The 22952-nt window shown below is 40.7% G+C and overlaps 1 long non-coding RNA gene across 6 annotated transcripts in view; it reads right to left on the minus strand.

Moving 5' to 3' along the window:
- LOC147318740 (uncharacterized) overlaps positions 1 to 22952 on the minus strand; it is a 113540-nt gene that overhangs the window by 45035 nt on the left and 45553 nt on the right. For all 6 annotated transcript variants that reach the window (XR_015131492.1, XR_015131488.1, XR_015131487.1 and 3 more), the window contains exon 3: positions 14885 to 15021. This is a non-coding gene — a long non-coding RNA (uncharacterized LOC147318740). The remainder of the gene's footprint in view (positions 1 to 14884; positions 15022 to 22952) is intronic.

The following is a 22952-nucleotide window of genomic DNA, read 5'->3' on the forward strand; positions in this document are numbered from 1 at the left end:
CCAGACTTTCTTGTCTTATATTTTCCCCAAGTAGTCTTGAGCAATAGTTCTCCAGGCTTCCTGGAGGTCTTTTAGGGTTTGGCTGCTTTTGTTTTGTTTGTTAAACCACTTAACACTGGCCAACGAATCATTCAAGCATAAAAAAGGCACCTAACTCAAGAAATGACCATTGCTGTGTCTACACATAACAGACAATACAGAAAAAAAGATTTTAAACTGTAGTTTGTTTAGTTTGTTACTAGCAGCCTGACACAAAAACAAGTCATTTCTTCACATTTCTTTAGTTGAATCTATGAAAAATGCCAAAGAAAACATAGTTTGATAGAAATAAATAGCAATTCTACACAATCAAGATGATTCCCAAAGAGCTATCAGCCAAAAACTTGGCATATCTCAGTGTGGTATACAGTGTTTCCTAAACAATTTGAAGAACCTGGACAAGCTCAGGACAAAGGATGAAGCAGCAGACCTAAAAACTATCTACAGCATAGAAACAGTATCTGAAAGTCATGTCTTTAAGAAATGGGAAATTAAGTAAACATGTGACACAGGATCTGAGAGATGCATCTGACCCTTCAGTTAATCCACTGCTCACCGAAGGAAGAAAAAAGGAAAGAAAAGGCTGAGGTATGCCAACTTATACAAGAACTGGACTAAAAATCTGTGGAAACAGGTCTGATAAAGCGATGAATCCAAATTTCAAGTTTCTGGTTCACATCATCTTCAGTCTACAGGGTGGGCCATTTATATGGATACACCGTAATAAAATGGGAATGGTTGGTGATATTAAAATCCTGTTTGTGGCACATTAGTATATGTGAGGGGGCAAACTCCTCAAGATGGGTGGTGACCATGGTGGCCATTTAGAAGTCGGCCATCTTGGATACAACTTTTGTTTTTTTCAATAGGAAGAGGGCCATGTGACACATCAAACTTATTGGTAATGTCACAAGAAAAACAATGGTGTGCTTGGTTTCAACGTAACTTTATTCTTTCATGAGTTATTTACAAGTTTCTGACCACTTATAAAATGTGTTCAATGTGCTGCCCATAGAGATTGAAAATGTGACGTCATTCAGGGTTAAAACCGTAAGGGATTCTGGGAACTCGTGGCAAGAGGTACTAGCGCACGCAGGCTTTCAATTGAAATTACAGAAAAGAAAAGAAACACAAAAAATGGCAAGAAGCTGTTGTATTATTAACTGCAATAGCCGGTCGCATGACAGCCACGGGAAACCGACAGGTAAAGAGATCAGTTGTTATCGTATTACGTCGTTAAAGAGAAATTGTTCGAGCCATGTTTCCGAAGTAACAAAGAGGCAACGGATGGCCTGGATTGCAGCCATTCAAAGACCAAATATAACGTCTCAGAACACTCCAGCTCACAGGTTAGTCTGCTCCAAGCATTTCCACAAAGGTCAGTGTTTTGTAGTAGTTAATACGTCATTTTTCATAACATAATTGGTGATATAGGTTAAAAGCAAGTCTGGTGCTGAACAGAAATTGTCGCGCTATGCTCCTTTATTAATTGTGTATAAATAGTGAATTGTCCTGACACAATATTGCGTTTCGCTTCTGTTATTACCATGGTACATTGACAAAAACATATACTTTTATTCACAGGATAAAACAGGTTTTTTTGTATCACTAATTGCCCAGTACGATTACAGCATACAATATTATTGTCACTGCTACATTTCTGTAATGCGAACCAGAAATTATTTCCACTACTAATTAATTACCGTTAAGCTTAAAGGTCCTATTAAGAAACGGTTAACCAATGTGTATTTATGAAGACGATTTGTGAGACTGGTAAACTTGTGATATGTACGATGGTCTTTCGTTCTACACGGTGCATTTCAAGGTCCTGTACCCATCCGTCGGTAAACTGTACCTGGGCTTGTTGCAGTGACCTGAAGTTGCTAAAAACTTCATGAGTGTATGCACTCATCAAAGAACCGTATAATTATAAATATGAGCGTGGTGAAAGTTGGGCAGCACGCTCACATCTTTTGTACACTCTGTGTGCTCGTAAGGGTCCAAACCTTTCACTCCTTTGATTTTTTCCTCGTATCTTTTCTTTGACTTTTCGTCGAGTCTGTCTTTGTACGGACCGGCCTTGTTCTCCTTTGTTTTGTACATAACTTTTTTGGGGGACAAAGAAAAAGCAAGAAGGTATTGGAACTGAAGAATGAACGTTTTGCGGTGCTGCAAATGTTTGCATTTGATGCATTGCTTTGATTGTTTTGCCACGAGTTCCCGGCATGCAATGCGCGAAAGTCACGTGGTCTGTCAATCTCTATTGTGTTGGATTGTCAATGCAACCCTCTTCTCCCACTCTTCATACACTGATAACAACACCGCAGGAGAAATGCTAGCACAGGCATCCAGTATCTGTAGTTTCAGGTGCTGCACATCTCGTATCTTCACACCATAGACAATTTCCTTCAGATGACCCCAAAGATAAAAGTCTAAGGGGGTCAGATTCGAAGACCTTGGGGGCCATTCAACTGGCCCACGACGACCAATCCACTTTCCAGGAAACTGTTCATCTAGGAATGCTCGGACCTGGCACCCATAATGTGGTGGTGCACCATCTTGCTGGAAAAACTCAGGGAACGTGCCAGCTTCAGTGCATAAAGAGGGGAAAACATCATGTAGCGATTTCAAATATCCAGTGGCCTTGAGCTTTCCATTGATGAAGAACTATTGGACCCACTACCGTTGTACCCCATATACCACACCAAACCATCACTTTTGTTGTTCCAACAGTCTTGGAGGGATCCATCCAATGTGGGTTAGTGTCAGACCAATAGTGGTGGTTTTGTTTGTTAACTTCACCATTCACATAAAAGTTTGCCTCATCACTGAACAAAATCTTCTGCGTGAACTGAGGGTCCTGTTCCAATTTTTGTTTTGCCCATTCGGCAAATTCTGTGCGCCGATCTGGGTCATCCTCGTTGAGATGCTGCAGTAGCTGGAGTTTGTAAGGGTGCCATTTGTGAGTAGCTAATATCCGCCGAAGGGATGTTCGACTAATGCCACTCTCCAGTGACATGCGGTGAGCGCTACGCTGTGGGCTCTTGCTGAATGAAGCTAGGACAGCCACTGATGTTTCTTCATTAGTGACAGTTTTCTTGCGTCCACATTTTGGCAAATCCAACACTGAACCAGTTTCACGAAACTTAGCAAGCAGTTTGCTAACTGTAGCATGGGAGAGGGGTGGTCTCGTAGGGTGTCTTGCATTGAAATCTGCTGCAATGACCCGGTTACTGCGTTCACCAGATATCAACACAATTTCGATCCGCTCCTCACGTGTTAACCTCTTCGACATGTCAATGGCTGTGAACAAAGAGAAACTTGTAAATAACTCATGAAAGAATAAAGTTACGTTGAAACCAAGCACACCATTGTTTTTCTTGTGACATTACCAATAAGGGGCAGCACGGTGGCACGGTGGTTAGCACTGTTGCCGCACAGCAAGAAGTTCCTGAGTTCAATTTCAACATCAGGCCGGGGTCTTTCTGTGTGGAGTTTGCATGTTCTCCCCATGTTTGCGTGGGTTCCCTCCGGGTACTCCGGCTTCCTCCCACCGTCCAAAGACATGCAGCTTGTGGGGATAGGTTAATTGGATAATCCAAATTGTCACTAGGTGTGAATGTGCGAATGAATGTGAGTGCGAATGGTTGTCTGTCCCTGTGTGTTGGCCCTGCGACAGACTGGCGACCTGTCCAGGGTGTACCCTGCCTCTCGCCCTATGACAGCTGGGATAGGCTCCAGCGCCCCCCGCGACCCTGAAAAGGATAAGCGGAAGCGAATGGATGGATGGATTACCAATAAGTTTGATGTGTCACATGGCCCTCTTCCTATTGAAAAAACAAAAGTTGTATCCAAGATGGCCGACTTCTAAATGGCCACCATGGTCACCACCCATCTTGAGGAGTTTGCCCCCTCACATATACTAATGTGCCACAAACAGGATTTTAATATCACCAACCATTCCCATTTTATTACGGTGTATCCATATAAATGGCCCACCCTGTAGAGGTCAGGATGGGGAAACGGTGAGTACATCCATCTGTAAAACCTGGTTGAGGCTCTGTCATGGTTTGGGCTGCAGTTCAGCCATGCAAAAAAGTACCATAGGATTTTGATCCACTATGCCATAGGTGTCAAACTTTGGCCCGCGGACCAAATTTGGCCTGCAGCCTAATTACATTTGGCCCGCAAAGCCATACCAAATTACTATAAGAGCTGGCCTACTGGTATTATACAGCTAATGTATATATTGTTTAGTATTAAGCTTTGCTTGTTCCATATTCAGTTTTTCAGCAAAACTTGTTTGAGTCTGTGAAATGCACTACACACAGGTACACACACACACAGGTCTTTATCACCAGATTCCACATTTATTTATAGTTTTCCCTGGGTTATGACTGAAGACAGTCTGACAGCTGTCGGTCCCAGCTGATTTCCCTCTCTCCCCGCTCCTCTCCATCTCACTATAAAAAGGGAAGGAAACCACCATCAGTCCAAATCGCCATCAGCTGTTCTCACCGGCATCTCCAGCACCGCCCCGTTGAGCTCACTGCACCACTCCTCCCCTGCAGCCGCGCCCGGGACCACACCTGCGCCACACACCCCCACCGCCCGACTGAGGCCTGGGAGCCGTCCGGCCGAACCTACTCCCCCCCCCACCCCCGCGAGCGAGAAAGGAAATCAGCCACCGCCATCTGCTTCTATGGCCTATGGACCACCTTGAACTTAAAGGGCTGTACAGCCAGATACCACCGGGTGATCTAGGCATTGGCATCCTTCATGCGGTGGAGCCACTGCAGCGGGGCGTGGTCCGAGCAGAGGGTGAATGAGCGCCCCAGGAGGTAATAGCGAAGGGAGTCGACCGCCCACCGGATAGCCAAGCACTCCTTCTCCACAGTGCTGTACCGTCTTTCACGCTCTGCCAGCTTCTGGCTGATGTAAAGAACGCGACGGTCGACCCCCCTTACCTGCTGGGACCGCTCCAGCCTTCGTTTGTCTTCGCTGGAGGGACCGAGGGACCGCTCCAGCCTTCGTCTGCCTTCGCTGGAGGGTCCGAGGGACCGCTCCAGCCTTCCGTTTCCACTGGAGGATCCAAGGGGCCCGTCCAGCCATCAGCGTCGCCGCAGAACAGCAGCCGGTGCCGTATGCGCTGGTCATGAATCAAACATTTTCTTTGGGGTTACATGTTTTAAATGTTTGATTTTTGGGTGGGGGGAACTGTTACGATTCAGTGTTGTCAGTGTTTTGTTTTAGGCGTGACTGTTATGTGTTTCCTGCTTTACTTTGAAAGTCTGTCTTATCTCAGTGTGTTCAGTTTACGCTTCCTTGTCTCGTCAGTTCTGATTTGCCCCAGCTGTGTTTCCCTCCTGTGGTCCATTCCCTGATTGCTCCCTCTATGTATTTAAGCCTTGTGTTTCAGTTTGTCATGGTCGCGATCTCCCCCCCGGTTGTAAATAGTTTGGTGTTTTGATGTAAATAAATGTCTTATTTTGCTTTGAGGTAAATAGTTGTCGATACTTTTGTTTTGGGATATTTTCGTGGAAAACCGTAGTAGTTGTTTTGTTGTTTTTTTCCCTTATTTTTATTTTTCCTGTGTTGCACGCCGGTTGCCTAGGCCGGGGTGTAACACTTTCAACCTCTTTAGAATTGTAAATACTCTGTTTGCACATATTTCAGTAAATCACAGCACATAATATAAAGAAACAAGCGAAACAAGTACACGATACTTGTATTAGACTGTAGCTTGCAGTTCCAGTAAAATGACACAGACTTAGTTGGACAAAATGCAACTTGATAGGTCAAGAGACCATCAGAGATAAATGAAAGATGCTGGATAAGTGATTGATGGCATCTCCCAGGCAGGGTTTGGGAGCGTTTTTGTAGTTTTGCAGAGACAGAATTTCACAGGATAAAACAAGTCTTCAGGAACAAATACTTTATCAATACCTTATCATTATGTGTGGACACCACTTAATTAGAACACATTTTCACATGCAGTGACCCAGAGCTTAACTGTAAGCTCTACAAGAACTATTTACAGAAGAAAAAAGAGTTAGGACTGTTTATAATGGAGTAGGCAACACAATCAGTTCTGCTGAGTTGTTGGGGTTGACCGTGTTGGGAATAGCTTTGACCCTATCTAAGAAGTTCCCAGTGTATTGACTATATTCCTCAATTATTTTGTAATTTATTTACTGAATCAAGCAACAGGTTTTCATTTAAAAAATTCCCTGAGTCCAGCCTTTTGACTGGTAGTTTATTTCTTCACACACTCAAAGACAAATGGGCATATCTACACACTTAATCTCTAATCACACAAGCTGCACATGTTTTACAAACAAATATGTCATGCTTTCAGACAGGTAAGGTCATACACAGAGACATGCATTTCTCCTTGAGTCTCAACACCATATGGTCTACTGGCCAGGCATTTGCACTCACAAGCTCTCACCCAGACAAATTAGACCATTATTGTCTCTGACTTCTGGAGAATGTGGCTATGAGGAGAGAAGGAAATAGAGCTGCGATCAAGTGGAGAGATAGAGAAGGAGGGATTTTGTTGCACTTTTTGGTGGTAATGATAATGAAGATGACAGTGGTGCTGAGTTTTAAGAGTACCTCTCAGCACTGGCATTAACAAAGAAAAATCAGAACTCTTAAACATGCAAATTTAGAGCACAAGGCTTCTTTGAGGATGTTGTTTTTGTTGTTTTTGTTTTTTATCATTCTTTGTCATTCAGTATGCAGCACTGTGACTCTATTCATTTCCATTCAGTATTGTTTGAGTCACTGTAGGTGGTGCTCATTGCATTATCTGTTGAGTGAAAAGGACTATAACTGCTCATGCTATGGTTCCTAGATCTTTATCTCCTGACACAGAGGTGTCATAAAACACCTCTTTGGCTCCAGGTGATTTCAAAAGCAAACCTGCACGTGACATTTACAATTTCAACTGCGAGTAGCAAAATGTATCCATCTGAATCCTGTGTGTTTGTCCCTGTAGGCTTTCTTTTCACAGTGTACCAGTTTTACCTGAAAGGGATCCCCATGAGGTCCAAAACCTCAAGGATAGAATAAGGCCCAAAACCATGACCATTCACTACAAAATGAAAAGCCAGGCAAGACAGAACAACATGGGTAGTCAAGGTAGAGCAGCCAAGTGGGGTAAAAAGCAGCACTGAAGGAAAGGAGAATGGAGCTGAGCATGTGGTCAACACAGCAGGAAACCCAGTGGTCATTTCACCCATGGACACACACATACACACAAACTGGTAGACGTACCGATAAAATAGAAACTGCATAGTCAGCCAAACATAAAGACAAACTGCAAGATAGGCCGAGAGCCAGGTGAACAGATATGAATGCACACGCACGCACACACGCACGCACACATACACACAGACGCATCCACAAAAAACACAGATAGATAAACTGGTCAAGCTGGTCAGACAGGCTGAGTATGCTTTGCCTGCGGGAATGATCAAGGCTAAGCTGAGATGCACAGTGATCAGTCTGTGTATCTCAGGTCATTATGTGCGTAAAAGAAAAACACTGTTTAAAAATTAAAGCATGTTGCTCGTCTTTTTATACACCAAAAAACAGTACCGTTACAAGACAGCTGAGACTTAGAGAACAGCTGAGCACCTATAGCAGCTAAAGGACTGTTATCTGTGTATCTACGATCATCTGAGCCAGACTATAATAGTGCATTATTACGATGTGGTGTGACAATCCAATCTGATGGCAGCAAAATCTCCCAACCACACTGGGAGGGGAAAGATTGCATGCAAACATTCTCTCTTGCTAAATCAGGCAAAAGGAAATGACGCTTTGCACAATGGTTCTGCTGTATTATTAGCCCCTCAGAGGAAGCTGCAATTGTTGGATCAGACTCCGAGAAAGAGTAAAGTAAGTCTGGGAAAATATCAGCTTCCTGCAATGACTTCAGGCTTTAGCCTGAGCAAGTATTTGCCTCTGCCTTTCTGGCTTTCTCACTGCTTCAAGCACTTTCTTACCCCATTTCTATCCCTCAAACAAAGAGACTATTATTATTATTATTATTATTATTTATTATTAGTAGTAGTATTATTCCCAAAAGTTCTTTTAAGCCTCTGGCACAAGCCTCTACAAGCAACAAGCCTTGGCATATAGCAGCAAAGTGAGAGAGAGAGGGATTGAAAGCATACTTGAACATCTCCTTCAAACTTATTCTGGTTCTCTGGTTGGTAGCCAATCTGTGTATCCCCAGGGCAGCGCACACTATCTATCTGACCTCAGCTGAACTGCCTCAGTAGTCTCAGATAGAAGGGATATGAAAAGCTAACGAGAGCAGTAGAGAGCATGCAGGACGGAACGCAATGACTTCCCTTACAGGGTCCTGGTGGAGATGATAAACCCAAGACCCTTCATTATACAGCTGCAAATAAAATAAACGCAACTCAAGGCTAAACTGAGTCAGTACTTTAAAACCAATAAAACATAAGGCCCGTCTCCTAAGAATTACCTTCCTACACCGCTAAACTGCATTCTCAATTACATTTCAAGGGCGACTTAATTCTTCAGATTTGTGACATTTCATCAATAGTTTCAACCTCATGATATATTGGTTTTGCTGCTTTAGCTGCTCTTCAGTTGAACAATCATACAATAGATGGGGTGGAACTCTTTCACCCTGGTAACCCAGAAAATGAAGGAGGAGCTCCTAAGGTGGTTAATGTGATAAAAGGTTACATTTTAATCATGATCCCTTTCCCTGAAATAAGTAATCAGTTTTAGTGCCCAAATCTAAGCAAATAACAATTCAGAACAAAATAACAATAACAACATAAAATCTAATAAGGGAAATAATAATACAGTTTGCTTGTAGAGACATGGTTGTTGTACAGTATGTTATCCATTTACTGGAACCAGGCAAAAGAAGATTCTGCAAATTGGTTGATTTCAAACACATTTCAGGTCAATACGCTGTTAAAACTATGACTGAAACCGCCATGGTGATATGAAAAATTAATGTTGAACAATTGACTTTTTGGCTGAGAGTCAGAGAAGAAGCTCAATATCACGCACACATGTGAATACTAAATATGAAACCAGACAGCCAGATCAGATCAGACAAGTAAAGCTTCACCTCCTAAGTTTTACTATATTGACACATTATCTCATTTGTTTTATCTCTACTACTTTCTTTTTTCTTTTTTTAAAGCCTATATTAAAGGTTCTGTGGGGGGGGGAATAAATATATGGGAAAAATCATAAATACAAATAGGATGACAGTTTCATGCTGATATAAAACTTAAACTGATGAGAACTAGTAAAGGTTTCAAACATGTCAGGGGAAAAGACTGTTGGGCTTCATTCCCATGTCTTCTTCTCACTGTCAGTGGTGATCATACTCATTCAGTAGCAACTTTAGCTCTTGTTTTCCAGATGCGAATGTTAATGATTACCCAGTCTTAAGGCTAAGCTAACCAATGCTAAGCCTGTAGTCTTATATTCAGTAGACAAGCATGAGGGTTCATGACATTTCCCATGTTTTGGTAAGAAAATTAATAGGTGCCTAAACTAACTAGTAATGATTATCAATGATTATTGTAAATGTATAGCTATCATTTGCTCTTGGTATTGCAGACAACTAAGTCATTCCATTTTATCACTGAATAATACATACTTACACCAAGCCATTGCTTTTCCACTATACTTATAACCTTTTTCATCCTTCGATCACCACATATGTGGCATTGGAGCCAGACTTAAAGCCAGTAAAGCACAAAGAAGTTTAATATGTCAAACAACAGAAAGAATGTAATGATAGTAAAGGATCCAAAGGAAAAAGTGTGGAAAAGGAATGGAGTGGAGACGAACAGCTGCTGAAAGAGGTTGGGTGTTGGGCATGAAACGATGGAGGACAGAGGAGAATGGAAGGACAAGTAGAAAGAGGAATAAACTGAAGGAAAAACATGAAAGGAGGAGAAAAAAGAAGGAAAATGTGAGTGGGTGTTCATAAGCATAAGACAGTGAAGAAAATGATGGAGTTGGCACTAGGGAGCAAAGGTAAAGAATAGGAGTGATGAATGTGGTGGAAGGGTTCAGTAAAGGCCTTGAATCCAATCAAAACACTGTTTTTGATTCTGTTTTTCATTTCACCTAAAATAATGTTTCAATAGTCACTTGCTGAAGTTGCTAAGAACCAACCCTGGTCTTTGAATGGGTACTTGTTTTGAGCAAAACACTTCTCTGTGGCCTCAGCTGAACTGTGCAAGCTCACTGCAGCTGGAGCTTGGGGAACAAGGCATTGTGGGGATTAGCTAATGGTTTTTCACACTGGCAACCCAAGAAGAATGGTTCCTGCTTGTGGCGATGTAGTTGTATTGCTAGAAATCTATGCTCGAGGTCAGAGCTAAGGATCATGCCTTACATTACAACCTCCAACATGTCTACCACCTAGTAGATACTCTGCTTATATAATCAGTCACACGTTCAGTAACTTGTATATAATGTGCTATTCTAAACGTATTCTTTCTCTAGTTAACTTCTATCCATGTGTCTGCAGTTTCAAAGTAAACTCAGTCAGGTTTCTGGCACCCTGCTTTAGCTCCAGCGCTTCCTACTACTAACTGAGCTTCTCCATGGCCACTTTTCTTTGCTCAGTTCATTTAGTCATTTAGTCACCTTTTTGTGCAACGGCATCTTAACCAGTTCCTCTGATTCTTGTTGCCTGCATTTACAGCTAACTTAGCTGTAACATATGTTGCAGTCCAGATACCTGGAAACACAAATGTCAGATTTGTTTGGTTCCTCGCAAAGTAGAGCCATTCAGGGATCACAATCATTATGCTTTTTGCTGTTGCAGTACATTCATGGATAGAGATTGGACTTTCTGAGTAGGAAATCGAGGTTGAGAGGGCATCCCATAAAAACTTCTGACTAATTCAAGAATGCACCAATGGAACAAAACTAAAAAGTGCCAATACCAATGGACACATGAAATCTGCAGCCATTGTAACGGTTTGTCTTTGCTTCAACTGTTTCCTTAAAAAGACTCCAATTTTTTAAAAACTGTTACATTTCATGGTGAAAAGCCTGACTTTCACCAGTTGCTGGTGATTTATGAGTGGAACCCTCCAGAGCCCCACAATGATGCAGTGGGACACTGAAAATGAGGAGAAATATTGGCAGCAACCATCATAAATACATTATACATTAACAGAAAATATTATTACTGAAAGTTCAGCTTGCTACACATTCTCCCATAAAATAAAATATTGATTAGGATTGATATGTAGAGTATGAGTAGTGCAGACAGACTAGGTTTTACAGTGTTCTCAGTGGTAGCTCTGTTTACGAGAAACAAGATGCACTTTCAAAAACAAACTGTGTACACATGCAGTATTCAGTGGTGCACATGGCCACATCGATGCAAGGAGTGAATCGGAATCCCTATGAGATGCTTATTTGTCAGAGGCTGACCAAAAATACTCAGTTAGGTGTGCACACTTCCTGTGAACACAAGCACATGAATAACTTTATTTCAAAAGCGCTCACAAACTTTTTGTGAAGTTTCTCTGAAACAGACAGGCGAAATACACATAAAGCCTTTAACAAATGAATAACAAATCTCGCATGTGTCAAGCCCTTCACAGACTCATACATATATGCATAAAGATTCTCACATGCACACACGTGCAGTGCGGCTGCTTGCCTCCCACATGCACTGCTTGTGACGCATTGGAAAAGTCATTAGACCTGCACTTCCTCTCCAAACAGAAGAGAAGGAAGAAAAAGACTGTCTTACATGAAACACACAGGAAATGTGTGGGTGACTGCTTGTATGTGTATGTGTATGTGTATGTGTATGTGTCTGTTTCTGTGTGCGTGCGTGCATGGATGCGTGCATGTATACGCAATTGTATATTTCTATGTGCATGCACGTATCTGGAGATCTAAGGTCCCACCCTAAGGGCTGGTGACCGAGGTCTTGTAATAGCTTGCTTTGATTGTTTCACTGACTAGACTACAGCTACAATTACAGACAATTAAGACACTCAGCCAGTGATTGGCTTGCTCAGCAGGCTAAGCTGCACACCGTAATCTTGTGGATTCAGCATTTGTCCAAAGCTTATCCCCCTATTTTCAGATTTGGACTTGAATAAAACCAAGTACCCACTTAAGTTAGGATTACTCGCTCCGAGCATTATTTAGCACATCAAAAAGCCGTCTGCAAAGGCATCTCTGATTAAATACACAATAATGGCAGATATTTCTACGTTTTTTCATCATACTTAATGTGTAAGTCAATATAATCTCTCAACTGTGGATACTGTAGTTACACAAGTTTCATTTCTCTCTACAAAAAAGGTAAAAACAGTCAGAGCTTCTGCTTTTCAATGGAATTTTTGGCACTAATGTTGTAACTTATCACTTGACATATGGGGTGTGTGTGTTTCTCGTTTTGTCTTCCTATGTAGGAGCTGTGACTTTGCATAACGTCAAAACCAGCACTTCCATGCGGGGAGGGGGCATATTCATATTCACCGCAGTAAATACGAATGTGCATGTGTATGTTGAGTACGTGTTTAATGCTATATGTGTTAGCAAGGGTAACTGAAGCGAGTGATCTACAGAAGCATTGTGATAAAATAAATTGTACAACAGGGATGCTGTGTTGGTACTCAAAGAAATCCAAAACAACCAGGACAGGAAGAAAGACAAAAAATGAAGGAGGCAGACGGTGAATCCTGGGGTTTGGACATCTGGAGAAGTGTCAGGAAGCTCAGTCACTTCATCACTGAAGGTGTAATATTTATCTATGTGCACTAGAGCATGTCAGCCTACACACACACATGCATACAGTGTACCAAAAACAGCACAGACAGGTGAAGGACAGCTTTTCTGACTGACACAGGGACACATATTCCCCTTCACACAGACACACACACACAAACCAGTGATTAGTTTGGACAGTCGCTGCTTATCGCTACAGTGAACATCTGTTACCTCAGCAGGATTTTAAAAAATGCATTTTTGTGTGCGTACACATACAGACATTAACTTTTCCCACAATATTTAATTTTCTACCACTCTCTTTCTCTATCCCCACAAAAATACACACACGTCTACATTAGATGTACTGCTTCCATGCCCTACTTGTTTGGTACTTACTGTTAGAGTTACTAATTTCTGACACTGACTAAAGGTATCCGTTCAAGGACCAAAAAGCTGTTTCCAAACAGTAAACATGTAGTTGCATAATTCTGGGGGGGTTTTGGTTTGTTTTTTTTCTCTTTTCTGCAAGTGAGCTCTGGGTGTCAGCCTTCTTGGGGCCTTTGTTCTTCCCGTGCCTGGTGCTTTTCTAACTGGGTGCTCTCCTTTCCTCTCACCATCTGGAGGCATGCATGTTAGCTGAGCATAGGTGCAGATGTGAGATAAGCTTTGACAAGTCAGTCAGTATAAGTAGAAAAATGCTATGCTATGTACTAATATGCAAAGGTACAACGTTAGCACTCAAACGTCCTAGCTGGCTGGAGAAAATCACAGTCTTATGCAATCATAAACATTTTAACAACATAGTTTTGTTATGTTTGTTTTAATGGGAACCAGGCTGAATGTCAGTTAAATCTGGATCAGAAGTCTTAGTCATTCAACGTCAAGCCTCACCTGGAGAGACCACAGGAAAAACATTGCCCTGCAAGTACAATAGGTCCATTTATTTTTCTGAGTGTACTGATTCTTAATGCAATTATAAACAGCGTTATGGTGGATGAACTGAGGAACACCTGTTCTTTAAGATTCCCAGGGGTATAAATTTCTTTACTGCTAAAGGCAAACACACTGTCAGGTGCTGTTTGTTATCATGTGAAATAGAAGCTCTGTGTGTGGGAGATTCACTATTCCACACAGAGAGGGGAATCCCCCAACACAGCAGACATTAAAAACAGGTGCTATTAACCCTTATCTGCAACTTTTGAGCTTCAGGGTGAATATTTAGTATTTCACTTTTCAAAAGGGACTCTTTTTAGTTCCAAAACTGTAATGCCGAAAACTCGTTTTGAGCATAATGTTTGGGTGTCCAGCTGGTATCAGTTTATTACCTTTAGTCAGTACAAAAAACAACTATCACAAGCATCACTGTGAGCATCAAATCCTTGTAAAAAGATATTTTTAACTAGATGCCATCCTGAAACTGATACACTGTTCAAACAGGATACTGTTAACTCAGTATTGGTGCATAATGTCAAAGTGCAAACCAATGTGAGAAAATTTAAAAAGGTGATCAACATTTAGGAAGTTTTGATGGTTAGCCACTTCAGACTTCTCTCTATCTGTGGCAAATGTTCCGTTCTAGTTGCTTTCGCAGTCGAACTTGTCTTGATAACACGAATAGATTTCCTGCTTCTAACTGTAAACAACCCACACACAAGTGGTGGGATCTTAACATTTTGCACTTTGCGACAGCTGTTGCAACCAAAATGTCAGTGTTGACTGCACATAACGTGCTACCCGGTGAAGGGGAACCAAAAAAATTATCCACTTTTAGCATGCTGTCAGTTGGTTGAATATTTACATCTTGCTGTTCTGTAGCTTGCACCACTTTAAAAATTGCTTACCCCTCCATTTCTAAGATTGAGGTTTCAAAAAGAATGTATTTCATATTTAATTCACTCATGCTCATGATAATCATCTCTCCAAAACACTGCCAAATTAGATGTGAATTGATATTTTTTGCATGTTTTAATGCACACAATATTATCATCTAATTACATCACAAATACAGGAGACAGAGTTGTTCTAACCTAAGAGGTTATTAGTGTATATTGCCAGTAAAAAGCACATTAGCATAGTGACTTACCTTGGCAAGCCAATTCCCCTGTACATTCTCACTGTAGAGGTCTGGAGTCAGTGAGGATTCTTCCAGTGTTAATTAAACCGTCTGTCTTGGAGAGAATTAAGGTCGTGATCTCCCAGACCTCACCACTCCCACACTCCCTGAGAAGAAAAGAAAGAAGAAAAAGGGACTTAATGAAGGGATAAAAGGATGAAATGGCTTAATGAACCGCCTAACGAGGCCTGTGGCCGTTTAATAAGGGCTTATTAAAGCTTAATTAGAGAAATAATCAAGCTTGTTTGGAGTATTTCAGTGTTGACTTGTGGCTGATTGTGTTTTCATAGCAACTGGATAAACAAGGAAGAGTTAATACTCCATAGGAAAGAAGACATGTCCAACTGTGTGTCTGTCTGCGTACATGTGTTGTAGGGGATTTCAACAATAATTAGGTGACGACTTGAAGATCCTTCCAGTCACACGGAGGACTCACGCTCATCATTCGGTCACATGCTGAAATCGTACTGACATCCAATTCAAACACTGTGGCATCCTGAACATGGGCATAAGCAGCCAGCGTGTTTACTCCATGCCTGTTAAAAGTAGCACTATCAGCAGCTTAGTCATGTGTACTTTGATATCCTGGTGTAAAAGCCTGAGCTTTTGCATGCAACCTGAATTCCTGTACTTTTTTCCTTATTATAAAGCAACTCACTGACTAATTATAGAGTTGTTCCTATTGTAAAATGATGCTACGGATTCTGATTAAATATTTGCGAATGAGCCACTGAGTTTGTCCAGTATAAACCCAATGACTCATCAGGCAGAGTCACTCACTTACTGACTTAAAAACAGCACACCATATTTTCTCTACAGATGTTAGCGTGACTCACTTGAGTCAGACACTAAGTTACATTGTGCCTGAGGAAAGATCTGAAGAGAATGCAAAGTATACAGGACACTTGAGACGTCAGCTTTTCATTATTCATTCAGTGATGCCATCACTTCTTTGAGGAGTTAGAAAGGCTCAGCATGTGATGTATCCTTCTTGTATGTGCCCGCGAAACTCTAACGGCACTGGTTCTCCACTCTGGTTCTCCAGTTACTGATTCATTAAGTGATTCAGCTTTGTTAGACCCTTTTATGGACTTTGCAATATTCAGTGACCTCAACAATTAAAGGTGTTACTCATCCTTCTTCCTGAGCAGGTGAGAACCCCAGACAAGCCAGCTAAACAACACTGCATCATGAGCAACACAGCTTGTTTGTTCATGCAAATGAATTCAAATATTCATGTAGAACCCCATGAATCCCTAAATAGGACAGAGGGACGTACTATAGCAAGTCAGAGGATGTAAATGCCACATTTTGTCTTGATTTGATTTTGTATGCTATGGGGTGCTAATAGAGCTGGGCGATAGAACGATAACGATATGTATCGCGATATAACTTTTACTCGATAGAGAAATTAAGCTATCGCGATAGACCTCGCCGCTCTTGTCCTCTTAAAAAAAAAAAAAAAAAAAAAAAGGTCAGCCAATCCAAATTAAGTAGCGCAGAGCCGAACCAATCACAGCCGCAGCGTCACGTCGCATGACTTGTTACGTACAGCACAAATGCCAAGCCGCACGTGTGTTTGTTTGGGAAGCAGCCAGCACGTAATGGAGGAAATCAGTGTGCCGACTAGAAAAATCAACCGAAGAGAAAACAGATGATGGTTCCAATGCCGGAGAGATTGTCGAACGGAAGAGCCATAGAAGTTCCGTAGTGTGAAGGTATTTCGGCTATTTCAAGTCTGACAAAAAACAGAGTAGCGTGCACTGTAAATTGTGCCGAAAGCAAGTCTGGAAATACAATAAACTGGTGCATGCGTCACACTGTGCGCCGCGTTATTGTTTCGGTGAAATTAACTTCTACAATACTGTTAATTGTACTCTCTGCAGTGTTTAAATGCTTACATATACACACAGTTACTGTCCGTCCACACATACGACTCTGTTCTGCTTCTATGCCCCAGCTTTGTTTACTTTTTCCCACCGAGGCTTCTAGACTTCTGATTGGCCAACATTTCTGCACGGTTAGGAATCTAGCTCCACCTGCTGCTTTGGCATGTTCATAGCAGCGTTTTCCTTCATTTCTGCCTTTATGTGTGGACGGGATTATTTTTTAAAACGAAAGCGGAAAATCTCCGTTTTCAAAAATACCCGTGTACGTGTGGACGTAGCCTCAGTCTCTGACTGGAAGCGCTAATTCGTCATTCGGCTTTTGTCAGACTAAAGTAACTGTTAAAACTGTTTGAAAAGCTCAGCTATACAACAAGGAGAGATTGGGAATTTCCTTTTAGTTCTCAGTTTATTTGATATTGACAAAAGTTAGTCAGTTTTGTCTGTTCTTCTGTAAAACAAACTAAGATTTATTTTTAGAATTAATATTTTGTTTCTAAGTGGAATTGACAATTTAGTCTGTTTCGTTTGTTCTATTTTGAAACTTAAACGCTTTAGCGGCTGCCTTTTGTGTAGTTTGCAATATTTGCCTTTATTTATCTGAAAAAGTCTCATGTTCCTTAAGTACATCTACCCTGTTGAACTTATTATGGGAAATAAATATTTAAATAAAAACAAGCTGCTGATTATTTCACATTTTACTTGTGAGCAACGGCACATTTAAATCTTACAAATATAGTTATTTGGCTTATATCGTGATAGATATCGTTATCGCCTGAAATGAAAAAAACATATCGTGATATGAAAAAATCTCATATCGCCCAGCTCTAGGTGCTAACCTTTAACATCATAACTGCTCATATACAGAATAAATACCAAATAAATGAACTTTGACTTCATCAGCAGTTCCTTGTAATTACTATTGTTGCTTTTAAATTATTCCAAACACTAACAGTAAAGGTACCAGGTTAGACCGCCATTATATAAATATATATAAAATCTTGGTGTAGAGTGGGCATGCTTTCTCAGCCAGTTTAGTAAACTGAGTGCTTTTTCCCAAAGGCAGCATCCAGTGGACCCCCCACCCCCATGAAGAAAAGGGTAGAAAAGAGCAAATTAGATTAATTAGCTATTAGATTACAGTGTAAAAAAAATGGTTCTTTACTTTGTATTTATGCATTTTAACAGCTTTCTATGAAAACTTTTTTATCTAAAACACATTTTATCTACATTTCTATGTCATATTTGATCAGTAAACATAAACAAGATAAACAGTATTCACTTTGGCAGTTGTTGTGATTGGCATTATATAAATGAAATTGAATTTTACTCAACTGAATTGAAATGTTGCATATAACTATACCTTTCAGCAAGATTACTACATTGCCTTTCTGTCAGTTTTCTGTGAAAACACAAAACTTTGCAATAGAGAGCTTGTATGTCCCTCAAGCCCTTACTGCATCTTTGATGAACGCCTGCTGACAAGTTTTCAAGTTTCTAACCTTGGGCTGGCCGCTATGGTTGTAAATTTTCAGATGCTTTTGACCTCATATTTATTTCCTTTCATACCAGTTTGAAGTTTACAGCTGAGCTTTCACTGTCTAGGAATTATGTCATTTAGCCTGGGGTTAGACTGAAGACATATTCTTGAGGGTTATTAAGCGATCTTGGACATTACAGAGTAGATACCCTTGGAACACTGCACAGAGATGTGTGACAGCATTTCATGAAGAACCGCTGAACCCTCGCAGTTGCAGTTCACGGGCTGTGTCTCTGACAAGTCTGCTAAAATAAAAAACCCCGCGCTCATTTCCAGAACGCCAAACAGCTGATGATTCCGGCAGAAGGGCCAACGATTTCCACTGCTCACATATTTTTTCCCCCTCCAATTCTAGACATATGTCAATTTTATGTCAGAGGATTAGAGATGCCAGTTATTGTTCTGCAGCATGTGAATGATGTCAACTTTCCCACAGGGCCTTTTCTTTGAGATGTAGACAGCAAAGCAGCTGACAATTCCTGCAAAGATGCCAACACACCACATCATTTACACAGCTAGCTCTTCAGTTCTGTCAGTTCTTCGCTGAAGAATTATTGGGAGGTTAAAGATGATGTCATCTTTCCAGCAGGGCTTTAAATCTCAGAGTTTATTATGCTACTGCACTGAGCTTTGGGAGCTGATAATGATGACAGCGGTGAGGCAGATGATATTGCTGGTCAGTGCAGTGGTCATGGTGGTAATGACAATGGTGATGTAAGCTTCCCCAAAGCCCCCCCCCCCCCCCCCTTTTTAGTTTAATAGCATGAGCAGCTCACCACTTTTCTTTAAAGAAGCAGTGGCCAGATGACTTTAGCTGACTTCACCCCTTAATCAGTCGACTACGCCAGATAGTATCAGTATCAGTAGATCAGAAGAAAAAAAAACACTTACAATGTTACATCATCATGTGGTGTCTAACCTAAAGAATGTTTAACAGAATTTTAGAACGTTAATGCAAGATTTTACACACTAAGCCAAAACATGCCTGTTAAAGTAAGAGAAGTATCAGATTTAAGTGTCTATGCTTTTAATGCTGCAAGAACACTTTCAGCTGACAGTTAATATGTTGGAAGAAACCTTCACAATTATTAGGATGAGTTTGTGTCTTTGCCAAAGTTCTGCTAAACAGAGCCCACAACCTTTGGAGAAGTCTGAAATGCAGGCTCAACTGCTGAGAAGGCAGTTCAGCGTCTTTTGCCCTATTCAGAATTGATGAGACATTGTGTGCTCACACTTTGTATTTATTGTCGAAACCAATTACTTTAACATGCTCATGTTTCTATGGTAATGCCAGTGAATTATAGCATATCACGACCCTGTTCCCAGAAAAAAAAACTGCAGGCATCATCATTGTTTCCATTGTTTTCAGTCTTTCTTAGCATTCACTCATTTCCAAAGATTCCCTGCGATTTTCCAGTTCCACCCTTCTCTCTTACTGCAAAACTATAAATTATGCCACTGGGTTTCATGCTAATTATGGCTAAACTGACAGCACATGCAGAGTTAAAACATTTTAAGATCAAACTCCCGACTATGTTGGAGCTTTAAAAGGTGAAAAAAATATTGCAAATGCTTCATTTTATAGCCCACATTGTGTTTTACTTATTATAAAGGATGCTTTGATAACCTTTTAAAGCTTTGAGATTCAAAGTTCTTTCTGGAAGTTCCATAAACTGTACGCTGTGCACTTTTGCACCTTTTCCAAATTGTGCAAAATCTAAAGCTCTCCTCCGACCCTTAATTGGCATCTGCCTCTTTATCTGTTTACATTAGTTTCAGTTGTTTTCAGCAGTCTCTGCCATGGCCTTCTTTCCTCCCAGTTACACCCTTGTGTGTTAAAAATATCGCTAGTTTTAGGGGATGATGTCATTCTCTCAGCGGGGCTTTCCCACATTCAGCTGATAACACATGTGGTGGAGAACTGTTAAAACACATGGGTGTGTTACAGTTCTAAACTCCTAACCCATATCACTCTTCCATGAGAAACAGACCAAGGAGGGTATTTGGCAAGGAAAATGGTGCTCTTTTTCCCCTGACAGCAACGAGCAGCTTTAAAGCTCATCTAGATTGTGATTACGTTTGCTGAATACAATAACCAAGGCCATGTTGTTGCAGGCAGGCCACAGCTGTGATGTACTCCATAAAAAAATCCCAAAAACACTTCATGCTGTGGTCGTTCGTTTCACCTTGCTGATTTAAAGAAACTACAACTTCTGCTTGAACAGCGCAGCGTTTCCACATATTGTGATGCCTGAGCATTGACATCAGTCCAGGTTGTGACTGGATTGTTAATCTGCATTGCTGTAAAAAGAAAAAAAAGAACCACTGCTCCAACAAAAACCTATCAAAAGATTATATGCTTTCACTCAGATAATCTACACTTTAAGCCAGGGTACTTATAGAAAACTATATTACTTAAGTTTTGATGCATCCTCAATCATCCAGGTAAGGAAATTCCACAAAGTTGATTCTGTTCATCTGGATGCAGTGTTTTTAGAGGAAGTCACTTGATGAATGGAAAACACTGCATCCAGATGAAAAGAATCAACTGTTTGGTATATTACTTATGGACTAGTTATTGAAGCCCTTTGGTGACTGGGATGGCTCCAGTCCACCCGTGACCCTAAACTGGAGGAGCAAAAAAAATGGACGGATGGATGGATACTTATAGAAGAGTATAGAACATCTTAATATATGAATGATTTTATGACAGGGTCTGTCTCATCAAACACGTCTTATGTGGTTTTGCTGCACACAAGGCTCATCCACCTATAGAAATAAGCAAGCTGTAATGGAAAGTCCTGCAGTATACTGGGTGAAGTAGAAAGACTGAAGCAAACTGAAGTCCCTTTGGGGCACTCTGGATAAACTCAGCTCACATGGAACCTCAAGAGGAAATTGGACTTGTTTATGAAGGAAATTACATCATTGGGATTGGTTCAGACAATGACTTCATGCTGACAAGATAATGGCCAAGAGAGAGAGAGAGAGAAAGAGAGAGAACAGGGTTGGTTGCAGAAGTAATGTGTACATGTGAAAGGTTAATGAGTTCGACGTAGTTATTTAAAGGCACAAAATGAACTGCTCCACTGCCACAACTGTTAAATAGTGGCTCATAAATACCGGGTGATTATAATTTGGTAATGTTGCATTGCTTGTTTTTTCCTTATGCTATCATTAGCTCTAATGTTGGACAAATATTTTAAGCAGCAATTTAGAGCAAGCTCTTGCACACAATAAGTGAACAGTAGTTTCCTTGTGTTTTCAGTGCACTAATACATTATTTCTGCTTCTACATTGTGGTTTTGTCATGTCAGTATAGTAAGTATTGGTTTATGGAAAGATCTATTTTCGCTTCAATATATACACTTGATTTTATGTTACTGAACGTAATATAAAATAATAAATGAAGTAATCACCTTTTTGAAAAAGGAAACAAAGCTGAAGAATCCAATGATCTACCACTACTTCTACTTGAGACATTGCTGTATATAACCTCTTTTTTTCTCATGTGCTTCCATCTATCACCACTGGAGAGCTTTGTCCTACATGTAAACATTGGCATGAACAATACTGCTATCATACAAGGTAGCTAGAGACTGCTGAATAAGGCCCAAGTCACCCCAGCCCAGAGACCACTCAGCAACCACCTGGCTATCACGGGAAAAAGGCAAATTCCCCAATGGCTGGTTACTAGCTAAGTACAATAAGAGCTCGGGATACTTGCTGGGGATACTTCTTTGTGATAGCTTTGGTTGCTAGCAGACTGCTGCAGTCGCCTGTAGTTTGCATGGAATACACCGACTTATCTGCTAGCACATGCCAACATCTAGTGTTGTACTACTGTAAAAAGTGCAAAGTAAAAAGCAATGGAGATTGTTAGCCTTCAAAGTAAAAGTTGTGTGCATTGTGTGACAGAGTTCTAATAAAGGGTAACTATGGCTATCTTTTAGTGAAAGAAATGGAACATAACAAAAATGCCAAATTGTCTCTTTAAACATTGATTTTACAAACATAAATCTGGCAAGATGTAAAGGTCTATTAGCACTACATGATACTGTATAAGCTCCTTGTGTGAAATTATTAGATCTGATGATATAAGTAGACTGAATTGAGATAATGAGTTCAAGTACCTGGAAGATGAAAACATATAATTATCTCATGTTGGGATTTGAATAAGGTCTTGGAAGAAATGCTTACCGAATGTCTGTGTAAAACATTTAATTTTCTTGGACACCCTCAACTTTTCGGGGATTTAGATAAACAAGGTCTCTGGTAAGTATAAAATATTAAAAGATAAGCAACCTATTTCTGCTACTGTATTGTGAAGTTTTTTTTCTTTCTTTCTTTTTAATGTTGCTGTTCCAAGACTATTCAGTTACACAAGGGACCATAACAACTTTCCAAAACAACATTCAGTTGCTCTGCACTTTCTGTAAACTGCTCTGTGACGACCTCTAATTGTCCCGGGGATTGGGACAGTGTGATTGAAAATAAAAATCCTTCACATAACAAAAAAAAAAAAATACCAGAGGGGTTTTAGAGGAGCTCTTGGACCTCCCAAGAGCAGAGCTGGACGAAAGCCCAATAACAAAGCTTACTGCTGGGTTAG

This window comes from Aulonocara sp. 'chitande type north' Nkhata Bay, linkage group LG11 (genome assembly GCF_057382095.1).
Source record: "Aulonocara sp. 'chitande type north' Nkhata Bay isolate Kocher_YH1m ecotype deep benthic linkage group LG11, A_spYH_male_GT1.1, whole genome shotgun sequence".
Taxonomy (NCBI): Eukaryota; Metazoa; Chordata; class Actinopteri; order Cichliformes; family Cichlidae; genus Aulonocara; species Aulonocara sp. 'chitande type north' Nkhata Bay.